Here is a 17254-nt window from a genome sequence, read left to right on the forward strand (position 1 = left end):
CATTGCAATCAGATTCGTGTTTTAGAAGCATTAGCTTGTTGCAGTGTGGAGAACAGTGGGGAGCAGGGTTACCGCACAACATTTTGCCCCCCAGGTGCCTCGCTTGTCTCACTTTACTCCCAGCCCTGGTCTGGAAGGGGGTGAAACTAGAGGCAGGGACCTGGTTAAGAGGGGTGGCAGTGGCCCAGGGCCTGAGCCAACGCAATCACATGAGGGATGGGAAGGGGGTGACATCTTGAAGACCTAGGAAGGAGGTGATTAAAGAGGGAATGTGGGACTTCCCTAGTAGTCCAGAGGTTAAGAAACTTCCTACCAATGCAAAGGACATGGATTCTATCCCTGGTCTGGGAGGATTCCACATGCCCCGGGGCAACTAAGCGCGTGCAACACAACTACTCCACACACCCTAGAGCCTGTGCTCCACGAGAGACGCCCCTGCAATGAGAATCCCGCACACTACAACTAGAGAAAGCTCGCACACAACAACGAAGACCCAGCACAGGCAAAATGAGGAAAAGAGGAAACGTGGAGAGGAAGTAAGGGGGTAGACTCTAGGAGGCCACCCACCTTTCTGCCTTCGACCGATGGATGGTGTTGCTGTTTTCTGGGACAGGAAAGCCAACAGTAGAGTGGCAGGTTTTGAAAGAACACTGGTGAGTTCTGTGGGGCAGTGGCCTTGAGAGCTGGGCTCCAGGGTGCAGCTGGAAGGATGATAGATGAAGTGGGAGGACAGGCAGGTGATTGAAGGAGCCTGAAGTGGTGTGTTTTCTTTGTGCTCCAAGAAGGGCGCAGCGGGAACTGGGATGGACGTGGCAGACACTGTCCATCGCCTATCCCACAGCATTCCTTCTTCTTTGCTAGGAGAGCTCAATTTTCTCCAGGAGTCAATGTGCCCAGCCCCCAGATGAATCATGATTGGTGCAAATCCATGACGACCATCCATCTCCCTCTTCTAGTAATTGGCTTAGGGGTAGACATGTGGCCTCATTATGGCAATGAGACATAAGAAATAATATACAGGGACTTCTAGGAAATTCTTTTCCTTAATAAGAGACCTATGTGAGAAGAAAGTCATCCTCTCTTCTCCCACTGAAAAGTGAAAGTGAAGTCGCTCAGTCATGTCTGACTCTTTGCGACTCCATGGACTATAGCCTACCAGGCTCCTCCATCCATGGGATTTTCCAGGCAAGAGTACTGGAGTGGGGTGCCATTTCCTTCTCCAGGAGATCTTCCCGAATCAGGGATTAAACCCAGGTCTCCCACATTGTAAGCAGACACCTTACCGTCTGAGCCACCAGGGAAGTCCACCCACATTTTTCTCTGTCTGACTCCTTCAGTTCTACTTGGGAAGCTGTTGAGAATGTATGCAAGGCTTGGAGCTGCTGCAGCCACCTTGTGTCATGAGGAGACATAATTGAGGATGTCAGGATGGAAAAACAGGAAGAGCACACAGGGCAGCCTGTGCCCTGCCTTCCCCCTGGGTGCTGTTTGTGTTCCAGGCTCCTGCTTCTACCAGGTGACTCCTCTCAGCTGGAATTCTGACCTTTCCAGAGCTGCCTCCCCCGGCCCAATTTCCCCTTGCTCAGAATTCCTTGGTGGCTCAGATGGTAAAGAACAAGCCTGCAATGTGAGAGAAGTGGGTTCAGTCCCTGGGTCAGGAAGATCCCCTGGAGAAGGAAATGGCAACCGACTCCAGTACTCTTGCCTGGAGAATCCCATGGACAGAGGACCCTGGCAGGCTACAGTGCAAGGGTTGCAAAGAGTTGGACACAACTAAAGTGACAGTATGGACTGTAGACACCAAGCTCCTCTGTCCATGGAATTCTCCAGGCAAGAATACTGGAGGGGGTTGCCATTTCCTCCTCCAGGGGATCTTCCTGATGTAGGGATCAAACCTGAGTCTCTTCTGCGAGTTCTTTAACACTAGCTCCACCTGAGAGGCTACAGTCCATCGGGTCACAAAGAGTCGGAGACGACTGAGCGACAATATTTCTTTCGGAATTCCTTATACTACCTTGAAACCCTGCCTGTCCCTGGCCCAGAGTTCTCCCATTGTTTCATGTCGGTGTTTGATTTCCCACTCCCTCCTTCTCTCCAGGAGCCCACGAGGCAGTGGTGTTCAGTAAACCCTTAGGGGCCGAGGGAAAGGTCCTGTCATTTCAACTAGCTACATTTAGAGACGAGTGCTCCTTTGGGGTATTCCATAAAGTAGCACGTGCCTGCCATCCCCCATCTCTTCTGGTGAGGAACATATGCTTCCCCAAGTGTTGTCACGCTCACTTCTCCAAGAACCCCAGGAAGCGGGTGCTGTTATTGCCACTTTCCAGAGGAGGACACTGCGATCCAGAGAAACACGGGATCCTGCCTGGAGCTACAGTTAGACACAGGCAGAGCCGGGTCTGAGGATTCTTGAGTTTTCCCAGGGATGAGGGAGAGAAACCCTCCCCTCTCACTCAGGCTCCCCCTGCTCCTGAGGAAGCGAGAACCTGATCTGTGTGTTTTGCGGTGAACAAAGGCTCGGGAGCTCTTTCTAAACCGCTTTGCTGGAGGCACCAGTGTTTTTATCTATGGCCTCCTGTCTCCCTCGCCTCCTCTCTTTGAGGTTGTAAGGAATCAGAGAGCAGGAGCACCCCTCCTTCCACCACCTGCCTGGATTCCCTTTGGCGGTGGTGAGGCTGGAGCCTGGGGTGAGCCACATCGCTGCTTAGCTAGCTGCCTGCCTGTCTCTGCCTGCAGGGATGTGAGTTTACAGCGCCTGGCTCCCTGGCCGGGATGACTGCTGCCTCTCTGGATGCCTGCAAGGGCTCCTTGGTCCTCTGGCTTCCAGCTGGGCTTCAGGAATGCAGGCAGTGAGGACAGGGACTCTATTACCCCAGCTTCCTCTCCGCAAGGTCACCACGGCTGGCTACGTCCCTCTGCCCACGGTTACCCACCGCCAGGCAGCCCTTCCCTCCACTGCAGCTCTCTCCGGGGCTCCCCACACTCGCCAGCCCTGGGTACTGCAGCACCCCTTATCAGCTTCACTAAGCCTTGCCTATACACCTTTGCAAACAAGCTCTTTATTAAACTCTCCTCATGTCATTCGAGGTGAGGCTGTCACTTCATTGCTCCCAAGACCTTGAACTAATCAAGTAGCAGCCACTTGAGAAACAGCTGAATCCCCAGCAGGAAATGGCGGGAACCAAGAGAGAGAGGCTGGTTGAGCAAAAGGGCGCTGCCGTCACCCCCTGGCCATCAGTCTCTGAGAGGGTGGGACCCCCGGAGAGCTATGAGTGGGAGTCCAGTCAACTCCACCTGCACAGCGGACTATCTGAATGCCTGCTGCTTTCAAGCCTGGAGAAGACTGATCCGATGAGTCCTGACCCACAGGACCCATTGCTGCTGTGCAGCAAACAGTGATCTCCAAATATCTTGATCACACACCCCTGAGGGTAAAACAGTTTTGAGAATGAGTCTGTATATCAGTCAGGGTCCCAGCAGGAAACAGATGTCCTATTTAACTTAGCGTAATTCAAGCAAGTTTATTTACGTGCGAGTGTGCTGAGTTGCTTCAGTCGTGTCTGACTCTTTGCGACCCCGTGGACTGTAGCCCACCAGGCTCCTCTGTCCATGGGATTCTCCAGGCAAGAACACTGGAGTGGGTTGCCATGCCCTCCTCCAGGGGATCTTCCCAACCCAGGGATCGAACCTGCGTCTCTTATGTCTCCTGCATTGGCAGGCAGGTTCTTTACTATTAGTGCCACCTGCGAAGCCCCAGAACCTCTTCATAAAGTTGTGGGTGTAGAGAAGCTACAAGGGGTGGTGCAGAGCTGTGACCACTCCTCAGTCCACAGGGGAAGGGAGCGAGTGGAGCACCCGGGTTTGGAGGGACACAGCCACCCGATGGCCCTGCAGGGAGGGAGCCATGGGAATAAATCCCCTGACTGCACTTTCCTCTTCCCATTAAGTCTCCCATTAGCCAAATCCTCCCTGACGTCCCAGGGCAGGGATTCTCAGGACCGGGTGAAGGTGGGCTGAGGGGACAAGCAGGAAATAGTACGTTCATAACCCCAGCAAATGTAAGTGTATTTATTAACAAATTCTAAACACACACAACTGAGGTAATACGTTATGTACATTATGAAGTACCTACAAGAGGGGAAGTTGAAAAGAATAAGATGCAAGAGATAGAAGTAGAGCCCCGATAGATTATTCCATCCCCCTTGGGGTGTGGGCTCCCTGCTGTGATGAAGCCTGTGCGGAGGACCAGTGTCCCTGAAGGAACATTCTGGGGTGATGGCAATGTGTAAAAACTGATCAAGCTGGACACTTAGAGACGAATGCATTTGCCTGGTTGTAAATCACACACACACACACACACACACACACACACACACACATCTGGGCCCAGAGGCCCCCAGTTTTCCCCAGTTTGCTCCGGAGTCTAGAGTGGCCTGTTGTTCCAGGGCTATTTCTCTCCCTTTCTGCTCCTCTCACTAGTGTCCCTGGGTCCCCACACTGCTGAAGTGGCCTGGCCGGGGCACCTCCCTCTGGCGAAGGCCGACACCTTGTTCTCCCGGGTGATAATAGAGTCACGCTTGCAGGGCTCTTGCTGGGAACTGGGAGCTGCTCCAGCCACTTAATATGCATTTAACTCCTTTAATCCCCACAACAACCTTCAGAACACTGATACTATTTTTACCTTCTTTTTCCAAACGGAGAAGTGACACAGGGGGCATGAAGAGGGGAAGCGATTCACCCGAGGCCCCACGGCTAGGAAGGGGCAGAGTCAGGGCGTGGCCCCAGGGTCTGCGCTCTGGCCCCAGGCTGTGGGGGCTTCTCTTAGATATTCCGTGGGGCCGGGAAGGGAGTGGACCTGGCCTGTGCCCCTGAAGCTGGTCTCTTTCTCTCTCTCACTGTCTCCAGCTCCCTTCTCTCTTCCCCTCACATGCTGATGGTGGTTGACGGTGGTCATGTGGGAGGCTCGGCAGTGGGGTGACTCCTGAGAGCAAGTGGCCTGAGAGGCGGGAGTCAGGCCTGGGGCCGGGCCCTCTGCACGCCCACCCAGCATGGAAGAGGGATAGGTGTGTGTCTGCCCCAGCCTCGCCCTCCAGTCAGTGGGCCTCCTCTTCTCCGTCCCTGGCTGATTAGATCCTCCCGACCTCTGCCCCCAGCCAATATCCCCTCCCCACCCTCTGCAATGCACTCCAGCCCCCAGCCTAGCTGGCTTTCCAGGCCCAGTTGAAATCTCACCCTCCCTCTAGAGCAGCTGTCCCCAACCTTTTTAGTACCAGGGACCAGTTTTGTGGAAGACAATTTTCCCAAGGAAAATGGGGTGTGTGTGTATGTGTGATGGTTTGGGGATAATTTATTGTGCACTTTATTTCTATGATTATTACATCAGCTCCACGTCAGATCATCAGGCACTAGATCCCAGAGTCTGGGGACCACTGCTCTAGGGAGTATCTCCCCCCTGCCCACATGAGCCCACCTTTTGAATTTGAGAGCCAGGCTCCCCTTTCCACTGCCAGCTCAGAGAGGGTAGGAACCATTGTCTGTCTGTCCTGCTCACTGTCACCAGCTGGACACCTTCCTCAAAGGTGCTTGGCACGGAGAGGCACCCGGGGATTGTTTGAAGCAGCGAAGGAACGGAGGGATGTTTGTGAGTCCTGATGTTGTTCTGTGGGCCATCAGCGGGCCATCAGAGGTTTTTCAGCACATGCATTTCATGACCAGAATTCTCCAGGTGTCCCAGGGTGTCTGGGGAGGGGAGGCATCGTCCCCTCTTTCTGAAGTGTGTTTGCTGAGAGCTGTGGCAGCTTGACTGGACCCCTTTCCCGATGGCCAGAAAGGAAATGGTGGGCCCAGGCTCCTTAGCCGTGTGAGCCTTGGGCAGCCAGATGGGGCAGGGCCTTGGGACAGGCTCCACTGACTGCGGGCACCGTCTGCGCCCACCGGCCAGGGGAGCCTGCCTGCGCGGGGCCTCGCGACAGCCTCGTGTCAGAAAGCCCTGGGCAACTGAACTCTGTTGCCTCACAAGAGAGGTCATTTCCCTCCCCGACTTCCAAGCCTTTACCGGAGCTGTTTCCTTGTCCCTTAACTCTGTTGGTATTGAAGTCTGGGCAGGCTGACAGCCCTGGCAGGCAGCCCAGAGGCCAGCCCCCCAGGCAGACACTCTCTCTCTCTTATTATTCAGCTTCAGCGGCCTTGCTGCGATTGGGTGGCATTTGTGAGCACAAAAGAGAGGACGCAGGCATTCAGGAGGCCCTTTCAGAAAAGGGCGCTGCAGGCCTCCTGGCTGGAGATTCTCCTGAGGTCCAGTTGGGTCTATTTTCAGCCGGCCAGGCACTTCTGTTTGCATCTGACCCTGGCCCCTGGGCCTCTGCATGCCGGGGAGTGGAGGGGAGGAGGGGGCTGGCAGGGAGGTTTCTGCCAGGGTCTCCCTGCCTGGAGGACCGGATGCTGGCTGCCCAGAGCTAAGGGGATGATGGGGGTGGCATCCATAGAGATCAGTTCCCTACCAGCCTCCCTCGACCTGCCAGACCCACTCAGAAGTTAGCAGAAGCAGCTACACGGTTGCTACTGCCATAGCAATAAAGGGCCTTTATCAGCGATAAAGGGCCAACTCCCTTAATTGGTGCCTCGTGTGATTCGGGGCTCCTTTGTCACCCACATCATCATTCCTGGTACCCAAATCAAAACTCCTGCCAGCTGTGCACAGAGCCCTGCTCTCGGCAGGGAACAGTGAACTGGAGCAAGTGAGGATGAAAGATGACGCTGAGGATGGAAAGGCGTTTTCGTTGACAACAGCCTACTGCTCCCTGCTGGCCCCTGCCCCCCAACCTTGCTTTAGTCCTGGGAGTCTTGGGGGGCTTTGAAAATTCCACCAAGAAATGGTGCTCCGGTTCCCAGCATGCCCTGTGGCCGTCTGTTGTTGATTTGAAATCTGTTCGCCCAGGAGTCCCAGTCCAGCTCAGCAGACAGCAGTATTTGCTTATTAATTTGTTTATTGATTTACTGGGCTGTAGTTGGGGCTTCTCCTGGGAAGAACTCCAGACACGCGGGCTGCCCAGCATCCAGCCATCAGTCTGACTCAAGCTTGGGCTTTAAGGTGCCTCAGAGCCTGGAGCCAGCAGGCCTCAGGCCAGCGCTACGTCCCGGAAGGGTTGAGGGGATGGGCAGTGGGGTGCTGGAGGGCTGAGGCCAGTTGCTGAAGAGGTGGGCAGACCCCCGCAGCTCCAGGACGGAAGCGCGCTGTGCTCGATGGGGACGGCGCCCCCTGGGGTTGTGCAGCACAGCCTCTGTCTGTGGAGAGGTTATTACAGACTCGTGGCCAAAAGGAAGGAAGCCCACATCTCCATCTCGGAAAAGGCCCTTCTCCATCCGAGCAGTATTTAAGAGGCCTCCCTCCCAGAGGCAGGGGATAGAGGAGAGCCAGTCCAAGGTCTTTGGTGCCCGAAGGCGCTCAGATTCATGTCTTAGGAAGAGTTTTCTGAACGTGCCTGGACTGAGTAAGGCAAAGGGTGTTTCTAGCAACAATTCTCTCAGCTCTTGCATAATAATACTACATTTTAAAAAAACCTCTGAGGATGTCTGTGGCTTTGTCGCCTTTTCAAGGCATATGTTGACTACAGATTGTGGGAGCAGGATGGGAGGGGGAGGGGAGCTTCTGAGGGAAGAGGCAGCTGCGTCTGAACAGAATTCTGTCATGGAGAGAAAGATCTCTGACTGAGAACTTGGAAGAGCCAGGCGACTGTGGGTGTGGGCTTGGGCGTCATGCAGACCAGGGGCAGTTCTCGGCCCTGTCATTTATGAGCCGAGCAAAGCCAGGCAAGTTACTTAGCATTTCTGTGCATTGTCTCATCTGTAAAATGATGGTAAGTGTGTCAACCTCATGGGATTGATGGGAGGGTAAAAATAAGATAACATACGTGCATGGGTACTTAGTCGCTCAGTTGCGTCCAACTCTTTGTGACCCCATGGACTGTAGCCCTCCAGACTTAGTCCATGGAATTCTCCAGTCAAGTATACTGGAGTGGGTTGCCATTCCCTTCTCCAGGGGATCTTCCCAACCCACGGACTGAACCTGGGTCTTCTGCATTGCTGACAGATTCTTTACTGTCTGAGCCACTGGGGAAACACCAAGATAACCTGAGAAACACACTGATATATGGATGATGGTTATCTCCTTATTATAGACAAGGATTAGAGACATGAAGCTTCCTGATGGAAATCTTTCCTCTAAAATGAAAGGAGGACCCAGCCTGAATGAATCTGGTGTCCGCTTTTCAGATGTGCCTTTCTCTTTGGCTGCTCTGGACTTTCTCTCTGCTCCCTGGAGCCCCTTCAGTTCCCTTTCCCTCAGGACCAAGATCAAAATCTCCTGGTATTGTTAAGGGAGCCACTATCCAAAACAGCTTGTCCTGTCCAGGCATCATGGTAACCACCCACATCAGTTAAGGAATGCAAAACTAACAAGCTACCACCAACTGGAAGAATTCAAGGAAGGTCGAAAGGGGTAGGAGACATCAGTCCATATGTCCTACCAACCTCCCAGAGTCCTTCATTACCGGGATCCATCTTGGCTGAGCGATCAGCACACCACTAGGGAAGACCCTGGATCGGAATGATTGGCCAGAGACAACCTGGAAACTCACCCCATCACCAGAAAACCTGAGACTCTGAACTGTGTGGCAGAGCAGTTCTCCTGGGCTCCCTTACCCTCCTGCTCTCTTCCCCAGGCACTCCTTCCCAATAAAGTTTCTTGCTTTGTCAGCACTTACGTCTCCTTGGACAATTCATTTCCGAGTGCTAGACAAGAGCCCACTGCAACAGTATTGCTGTAAGCCAGCCAGGCACTAATATTGCCCGCAGACGATACCAAATGGGGGAAAGAGGGTCAGGGTGGGTAGATGGAAAGGGCTGAGAGTAGTTTCTGCATAGCCATGTTCCTGTGAGAGTGCAGAGGGGCTCAGGGGAGCACCAGGCTGAGGAATCCACTGCCCAGCCTCCAGACCAAGCCCCACCATTCCCTGCTGTGAAGCCTGGGGCAAGAGGTTTAATCTCCCTGTGCCTGGTTTCTGCATCTTCGAAAAGAGATTATAAAAGTACTTGTCTCACACAGTTGTTGTGAGGTTAAGCCACCCAGGTGGCACTAGTGGTAAAGAACCCGCCTGCCAGTGAAGAAGACATAAGAGATGCAGTTTCGATCCCTGGGTTGGGAAGATACCCTGGAGGAAGGCATGGCAGCCCACTCCAGTATTCTTGCCTGGAGAGTTCCATAGATGGAGGAGCCTGGCATGTGGTCACAAAGAGTCAGACACGACTGAAGCAACTGTGCACTCATGCATACACGTTACACACTAGGCGTCTATGCCCAGCTTCCAAGTCTTCGTCCACACAAGGATGAAAACATTCATAAGTCATCTTCCTTCCTTCATTGTTCCTACCCCACCCCTGTGCACACTGAGCTCAGACTACACCAGATTATCCCTGTTGTTCAGTCACGGCCTCTTTGCCTTTGCACTTGCTGTGCCTCATCCAGGAATGCCCTTCCTCCCAGCCTTGGCTTGTCCAAGTCCTTCTCACCACATTCACCCCTCCTCCCCTCAACATCCCACCATCTTGAAAATTCCTCCCATTCCTTGGATTTCAGTGTAGGTGTCACTCCCTCCAGGAAGCCTTCTTGGATCCCCTTCCCTCACATCCCCCTCCCAGTTGGGTCTTGGTCCTCGCTCCTCTGAGCCTTTTCCTACAGTATCTTGTGCAGAGCCATTACCACCATACTTGGCCGAGTAGATCTATTTCCTTCTGTGCTATACCCAGCTGACTGAGTTTCCAGTGATGGAGTCAGTATCAGTTAGGACTGAGATGGTCCGCAGGTGATAGCAAACTCCCAAATATTGGCCCATACATTAGAAGTTTTTGGAGTTCAGGGCTGATAGGATAGCTCTGCTCCATATGGTCCTCTGGGACTCAGGCTTCCACTGTCCTGTGGCTCTATGATGGGCGGCTCTCATGACCAAGGTCCCCTCACAGTCTAACATGGCTGCTCCTACTCCAGCCATTACATCATTTTCCAGTCAACTGGAGGAAGAGTGAATATCAGCTATCTCTTAAGGAGAATTCCGGAAGCCATCATTTAACATCTCCCTTTACACTGTCTACGTCAGAATTTAGTCACATGGCTGTCTAGCTGCAAGGGAGTCTGAGAAATGTAGTCTTTTTTCTGTTTGACTATGTGACCAGCCAAAAGTTCCAGGACTAGGGAGAGAGGGAAGAATGGAAGGAAGATAACTAGCAACCTCTGCCCCAGGGCCCTGGCCTCCTTCATCCGTGTGTTGTGCCCCTGCCAGTGCTCAGTGCGCAGTGTTTGTGGATAGACTTGTGTAGACAGTCACATTGTGTGTTTGCCTCTCCCATCAGAATGGATGTGTGGCAGCCTCTGATTGGTCCATGTGTTGTTCCCCCATCCCCCCTTCACTCATTCACACACACTTGTTGATGCCTCCTAGGTGCTGGGTGTTACCCTAGGTGCTGGGCTAAAGCAGTGGATAAAAGACACAAAAGTCTGAGCTTACATCTCAGTGGCGTCTGTAGTGATACAAAGCATTGAGTTTAATGCTTTCTGAAGATTAACTCGCTTGAAAGGGTACTCATATTAGTCATCTCCATTTTACAGATGAGGAAACTGAGGCATGGAAAGGTTCCATGACTTGTAGAGCTCATACAGTAGAAGAGACAAAGCTGAGGTTTAAACCTAGGGAGTCTGGCTTCAGAGTCTGTCCCCTCAGCTTCTACTGGATGTGGTCTCTCAGCATTTCTCACATGATGGTGCTCTTCCTGCTTCTGCTGTGCTGTGCCCTGCTTTCTGCATTGAACTGTGCCACAGATATTTTCCTGTAATTTTTGTAATCACCATTCATGGTGGCCACAGGGGGGAGGGCGGGGCAGAACAGCTATATGTGTGGAGGGGGAGAACGGGGTTGTGGTCCCTGTGAGGGAGGGCTTAATGGGAGAGGAGGATTTGAGCTGAACCTCAAGAAGTAGTAAAAATTAAACTCATACATAAGAGATGGAGAAGGGGCAGGAGGAGAGGGCTATCAGCTTGAGATACGGAGGCTGGACCGAGGTGGCACATGCCAGGTGTGCAGTGAAGCCTGGTTTAACTAGGCTTATTGGACAGGAGTAAGCAATGGTGCTGGAGAAGCCTGACAATGGAGAGACGTGGACAAGCAGCAGAGGTATTTGAACTTGATTCTGTAAGCCGGGGAAGATAGCTCTTCAGCACGAGTGCCTCCAACCTCCTGCCTCCATTCACGGCAGATATTCACGAGTCAATCACTGCACTCTCCCTGCTGAACCTGACAGCGGTCTAAGAGTCCTTTTCAACCCAAAGCTTCAGGAGGTCCCTGCCTACTTAGTTGCTGTGGGTAAATGGGAGCCACTGCATGTTCCTTAGCAGGAGAATGAGTGTTAGAATATGTTTTGTAGTCCTGGAGCCTGCGGGGGCTGCTTGCCCTGATCCCAAGCACTGTGAGTCACAGTTGTGGTGGGACCGGGGCCTGGGAAGACCACGGGACAGTGGGGCTGCTGCCTTCACCCCTGTAAACCCACCTAGCCTAGCTTGCACCCCTGGGGAGAGGACCCAGCTTTTCTCATCACGGAAACTGAGTGGAGAGAGAGAGGAGCCGTCACAGCACTCAGGCAAGATAGAATTCCGAATGAGGCCCGGTGGGCTGCCCCCACTCTGCTGAGCAAGAGCGGAGACCAGGTCAGGGCTGGATGGGTGCTACCACCAACCCAGATTCTAATTTAGTGAGTTTAAAGGCACCTTTAAAATGCATAGAGAGGTGAACAAAACTCATCTGTCATGGTTTTCAGAGTGAGAGGGATCCATCCATCCACCACAAATATATATCTGTGTGTATGTGTATATATATATATATATATATTTTTTTTTTCTTTCCCAAAAGTAAGTATCGATTCTCGGTGATTGTAAACAGGTCATAAGAATGCTCTCAGGCATCCCACCCTCTGATTTCAACCATGAAGATATGACTCTGAGATGACATTCCTCCTGTGGTTCTTGTTTGTCATTGCTTGTGTGTGTGTGTGTGTGTGTGTGTGTGTGTGTGTGGTGTAGTGGGTTGGTGAGAAGCACAAGATCTAGAAAGATGGGGATAAAAGAGAATCATTCTGCCTGCCCAGAGCTACTGTGGGCACTGAATGAAGGTGGTTGTTGTGGGTCTTGCAAGCCGGTGGATGGAAAAGGAGCTCCATCATGCCCGCAGTGGGCAGTGGAAGGTCCCCCGTCTTGCATGCTCCCAGGCCCCCCACCCCACCTCCAGGCTGCAAGTTTATCCTTGGCTGGGGAGGCTTGTTGATAACCCAACTCCCTGGCGAGCACCAAGTCCGTGAGCAGCTGAGAGATATGTTTATTTCCTTTTAATGTTGTTCAGAGTTCAATTTACCCAGTGGCACACTAGTAAATAAATAAGAAAACCAAACCTTTGACAGGGGAAAATATGGAGTTTTCCTCCTATATTCCTGAGTAATATCTCAAAACTTTTGTGACTCACGAGGGCCTGCAGTGTTTGGCTAAAAAGTGTTGGGGGGGGGGAGGAGAAAAAGAAAACCATCTCGTTTCTTATATATTTGTCAACAGCTTTACAGCAAGAGGAGAATATTCTGTATAATGTGGTCCCATGCACCATCCGAGCTGACTCCAGGTTTCCTGGGTTCTGTGGCTGTGCCTGAAGCTAAGGAAGTGTAACCTGTATAATTGCATCTCTGTAAGCGGTGGGGGGGTGTGGGGGTGTTTTCTACTGCCCAGAACACATTACCCACCAAAATCTCCTGACACTCATCTCCCAGGCCTCCAAGATCTGGCTGTTTGGGGTGGGAGTTATTGCACAAAAATCATTCAAAGGCTCCAGCTTAGAACACAGAGGCAGTGAGAAAAAAAAAAGGCAAATGAGGGAGAAGCTGTTACAGATGAATGAGACAGTAGGAGGTGAGACCGGGGAGGTGAGAATGACAACTCTGCATTCTGTTACGTGTTTACCTGGAAGACTTTGAGACCCTACGTGCCAGGCATTGGGCAAGGCACAAGGGGAGGAGGTGACAGAAACGACAGCAATACAATCATGGCAACAGTAATGATAACGGGGCTGTTTACTGAGCATTTACTCAGTGCTGTGCTGAGCATTATTATCTCAGGGTTGAGCGGCCAACCCAAGCTCCTTGTTCTCGGGGAGTTTACAATCTGGTGAGGGTGGGGGGAGTGCGGAGCAGGGTCAGCTGACTGCTGAAAATCCAAGGAGAACCCTGGTCTTGAAGGATAGTTGGGAAAACCCCCAACTGAGGAATTTTTTGCAAATTTTGAAATTTGGGGCTCTGATTGATGTTAGAAGCCTTAGCCCTATCAATTTGAGGGACTAAGGGCTGAGGTTACCAGGAAACTGGCAGTTTAGGTTTCCATGGGAGAGCTTGCCAAATTTAGCACAGATGGGATAGGCAAAGGGGTGAGGGAGGTGGGGGCTGGTGAGGGAGAGAAGGGGACGTTCAGGGCACAGAGAAAGGCAGGGGGCAGAATTACTAGGGTGTGAGGTGAATAAGGCTGCAACAAGCAGATGAAGGCTGAGGGACTTGGAATTCCCCAGTCCAGGGCACTGAGTTGAGAAGGAGGGAGATGAGGGCTGTTGGTTGGCTGGCTGGGAGCTGGGATGAGTGGTAACAGGTCTTCTGCATCCTGAAAGGAATCAATGGAGGCAACTGAGAGTGAAATTGCTTCTTCAGTTTCAGGACAAAGTTTGAAGACCTGCCTCCCAAGGAGGGAGAGGGGAAAGAGGGGCTGTGAGTGGAATCCAGGGGGGCAGTGGATGGAGGGAGATGGTGGGGAGATGGCTGTCCTCGGTGAGTTCCCCTGTCTCAGGCGTGGGTGGGAGAGGAACTCTAAAGGGAGGTGCTGGGAGCTGTCCAGGCCTCCAGTTCTGAAATGGATTCCTGGAACTAGCATTGTTTTGGTCACAGGAGCTGACAGCCTCCTGTCCAGTGGGTTCTCAAAGTGCAGCCCCTAGACCAGCAGCATCAGTACACCTGGAAAGTAGCTAGCAGTGCACATTCCCAGACCCCACTTCAGAGTTAATGCATCAGAATCAGTGGTGGGAGGGTGCGTGCAGTAGCAATCTGTTTTAAACAAGGGCTCAGTGGTTTCTGATGCCACTCAACTTGGAGAACCACTGCTCTAACCAGTAGCTTTTCCTGTTCCCAATCCCAGACCCCTAGTCCATACCTCTAGGGACAAATCCTGTACACAGCTCTACCATGCCACTTGCCACTCTGCCTTTAAAGCATGTCTGTGTTCATTTTGTCTCCAGCTGAACTCCATGAGGGGAGGGTAATGTCCTGCTCAACTCTGAATCATCAGTGCCTGGCACAGACTGGCACACAGTATGTGTGCAGTAAATATTGTCAATGAATTAATGGAAGGATGGATGGATGAATTCTGGAAAGGCAGCTAATATGACCTTTTAAAATCTAAATAAGGTTGTGGAGATTTCCCTGGTGGTCCAGCGGTTAAGATGCTGCACTTCACTGCAGGGGCCAGGGGTTCGGTCCCTGGTTGGGGAACTAAGATTTCACATGCTGCATGTCACAGCCAGAAAAAATGTACATATAAATAAGATTGTGTCACTTTCTTGCTTAAAATCTTCCCGGGGCTGCCACTGCGTTTAGGATGAAATCTAACTTCTTTCCCTGGCCCACAAGGCCTATTGGTCTGCACCTGCAGCCTTGCCTCTCTGATTTATCCTGCCATCCTCCTCAGCCACTATCACATTCCTCCAAATACCCCAAGCTCATTCCTGTCTCAAGGACTTTTCAAGGCTGTGCCCTCGACCTGAAGTGCTGGTGCCCAGATGGCCATACAATGGGCTTTCTCTCATTTCTCAAGCTTGGCTCAGATGACACTTTCTCAGAGAGGCCTTCCCTGACCACTCCTCTAAAGCATCACCTCCATCCTTGTTCCTTTACCTTGTTGGTTGGTTGGTTTGTTGGTTGGTTTTCCTCTTTATAGCACTAGTACAGATTTCAAAGGTGTATGGGGAAGGATTATTCTCTATCATTTCCAAATTTCCCTCCATATAAAAGAGGATCATTCTTTATATAGACAGTTGACATTGCCTCAATTTCAAAAACTCTATATTTATTTAGATTTACATTAAAATCACTGTGTGTACTTAGCAAACCCAGCTTCAAGGCCAGTTCACTTCTAATTATCTTGCTGCCTCTAAATCCCTTTAGGTGGGGTTTCTGAAACAGCCATGGACCAAGCCCTTTTAATCCCACCCTGGTAAGAGTTATGGACTTAGAGTAAGATGAGCCCCGTAACTTGAGGTGTTCCATTGAGCTAGAAGAAAAGTGGGCCACCCAAAGAAGATACAGAGACTAGGGCTGAAAACTTCAGCACATTCAGAGAAATGAGGGAAGGATGCATTCTTTGGGATCGGGGACAAGTTTCACTATGGTTAGTCAGAGAAGGCTTCTTGCATAACTGAGCATTTGGGTGGCATGTCAAAGATTTTAAAGGGATGAAGATGACTAAGATAACTGTGATAATATTCTGTTTAACGCTTGACTTCATGCCAAGCTCTGTTCTAAAAACCCATATTCACTTACTCTTTACAAGAACCCTATGAGGAGGGTGCTATTTTCACTCCCTCCCATTTTACAGATGTGGAAACTGAGGTACAGAAAGGTGATGTCATCTCTCCAAGGTACCCAGCTAATAAGACGTCGATCAAGGAAATCCAATTTGCGTCTCAGCCATCACCCTCTCCTGCCTCTCCATTAAGGACATCAGCAGCCCTTCAGGTTTCTGTACAGCTTCTCAAGCCTGTCCTCATACTCTAGCTGGTTCTGAGCATCTATGAGGTAGCCAGGGCAGGCGTTTCATCTCCAGTTTTGAGGTGAGGGTGCTGAAGTCGGTGAGGTTAAGCAAACCACCCCAGGCCCCACCGAAAAGAAGAAGCAGGAGCGGGACCACAGCCAGCAAGCCCAGCCCGGGGAAGAGACAGCATTTGGGAAATGACATTGAGAGCCAGCAGGCAGGGAACGGCCTTGCTTCTTTCCCCAGCCCACCCTCTCCCAGCCGTAAGATATATACAGAGCCAACGGAGAAATGAATCGTGTGTTTGCAGCCCCTTCTGCAAATCCATCACGGAGCAGCGTTCGGTGCAGATTTTGCAAACAGCTTGAGATTACTGAATTAATTAGAATAAAATTAATCAAAACACCCACCACAAAGGAACCTGAGCGTGCAGAGTGTGACTTGGGTGAGAGAGGAGGCGCAGCGGAGATGGCACCAGGGGCTGGACTGGCGGTCCGCCCAGAGCCCACTGGGGCGGGCAAGGAGCCGCTGGGCGGGGCGCTGACTCCTGCTGGCACTCCGCCAGGCCCCCCAGCCCCCACTTCTGCACTCTGGGTCTCGAAGAGGAGAGGACTCTGCCCCTTCTGTCCAGGCTGTTCAGTCTGTAGGGACGGAAGCTTGGATCCTGTCGGAATGTTTGAGGTGATAAATGAGAAGAAGGTGAGCAGGCAAGGATAAAGCAACTGATTACAGGTCAGAATACCTGGGGTCTCTGAGCATTATCATCCCAGTTTACCAGGATGGATGATTTTGACTTGACTCACCTCTTTCAGCCCTTGCTGTTTGGTCGCTCAGTCGTGTCTGACTCTTTGAGACCCCCTGGACTGCAGCATGCCAGGCTTCCCTGTCTTCCACTATTTCTTGGAGTTTGCTCAAACTCATGTCCATCTAGTCAGTGATGCCATCCAACCATCTCATCCTCTGTCATCCCCTTCTCCTCCTGCCCTCAATCTTTCCCAGCATCAGGGTCTTTTCCAATGAGTCAGCTCTTCGCATAAGGTGCCCAAAGTAATGGAGCTTTCAGTTCAGTTCAGTCGCTCAGTCATGTCCGACTCTTTGCGACCCCATGAATTGCAGCACGCCAGGCCTCTCTGCCCATCACCAACTCCCGGAGTCTACCGAAACCCATGTCCATCTAGTCAGTGATGCCATCCAACCATCTCATCCTCTGTCGTACCCTTCTCCTCCCGCCCCCAATCCTACCCAGCATCAGGGTCTTTTCCAATGAGTCAACCCTTCGCATGAGGTGGCCAAAGTATTGGAGTTTCAGCTTCAACATCAGTCCTTCCAATGAACGCCCAGGATTGATCTCCTTTAGGATGGATTGATTGGATCTCCTTGCAG

The sequence above is a fragment of the Giraffa tippelskirchi genome, chromosome 8 (assembly GCF_054371585.1).
Source record: "Giraffa tippelskirchi isolate mGirTip1 chromosome 8, T2T-mGirTip1v1.2.pri, whole genome shotgun sequence".
Classification (NCBI taxonomy): Eukaryota; Metazoa; Chordata; class Mammalia; order Artiodactyla; family Giraffidae; genus Giraffa; species Giraffa tippelskirchi.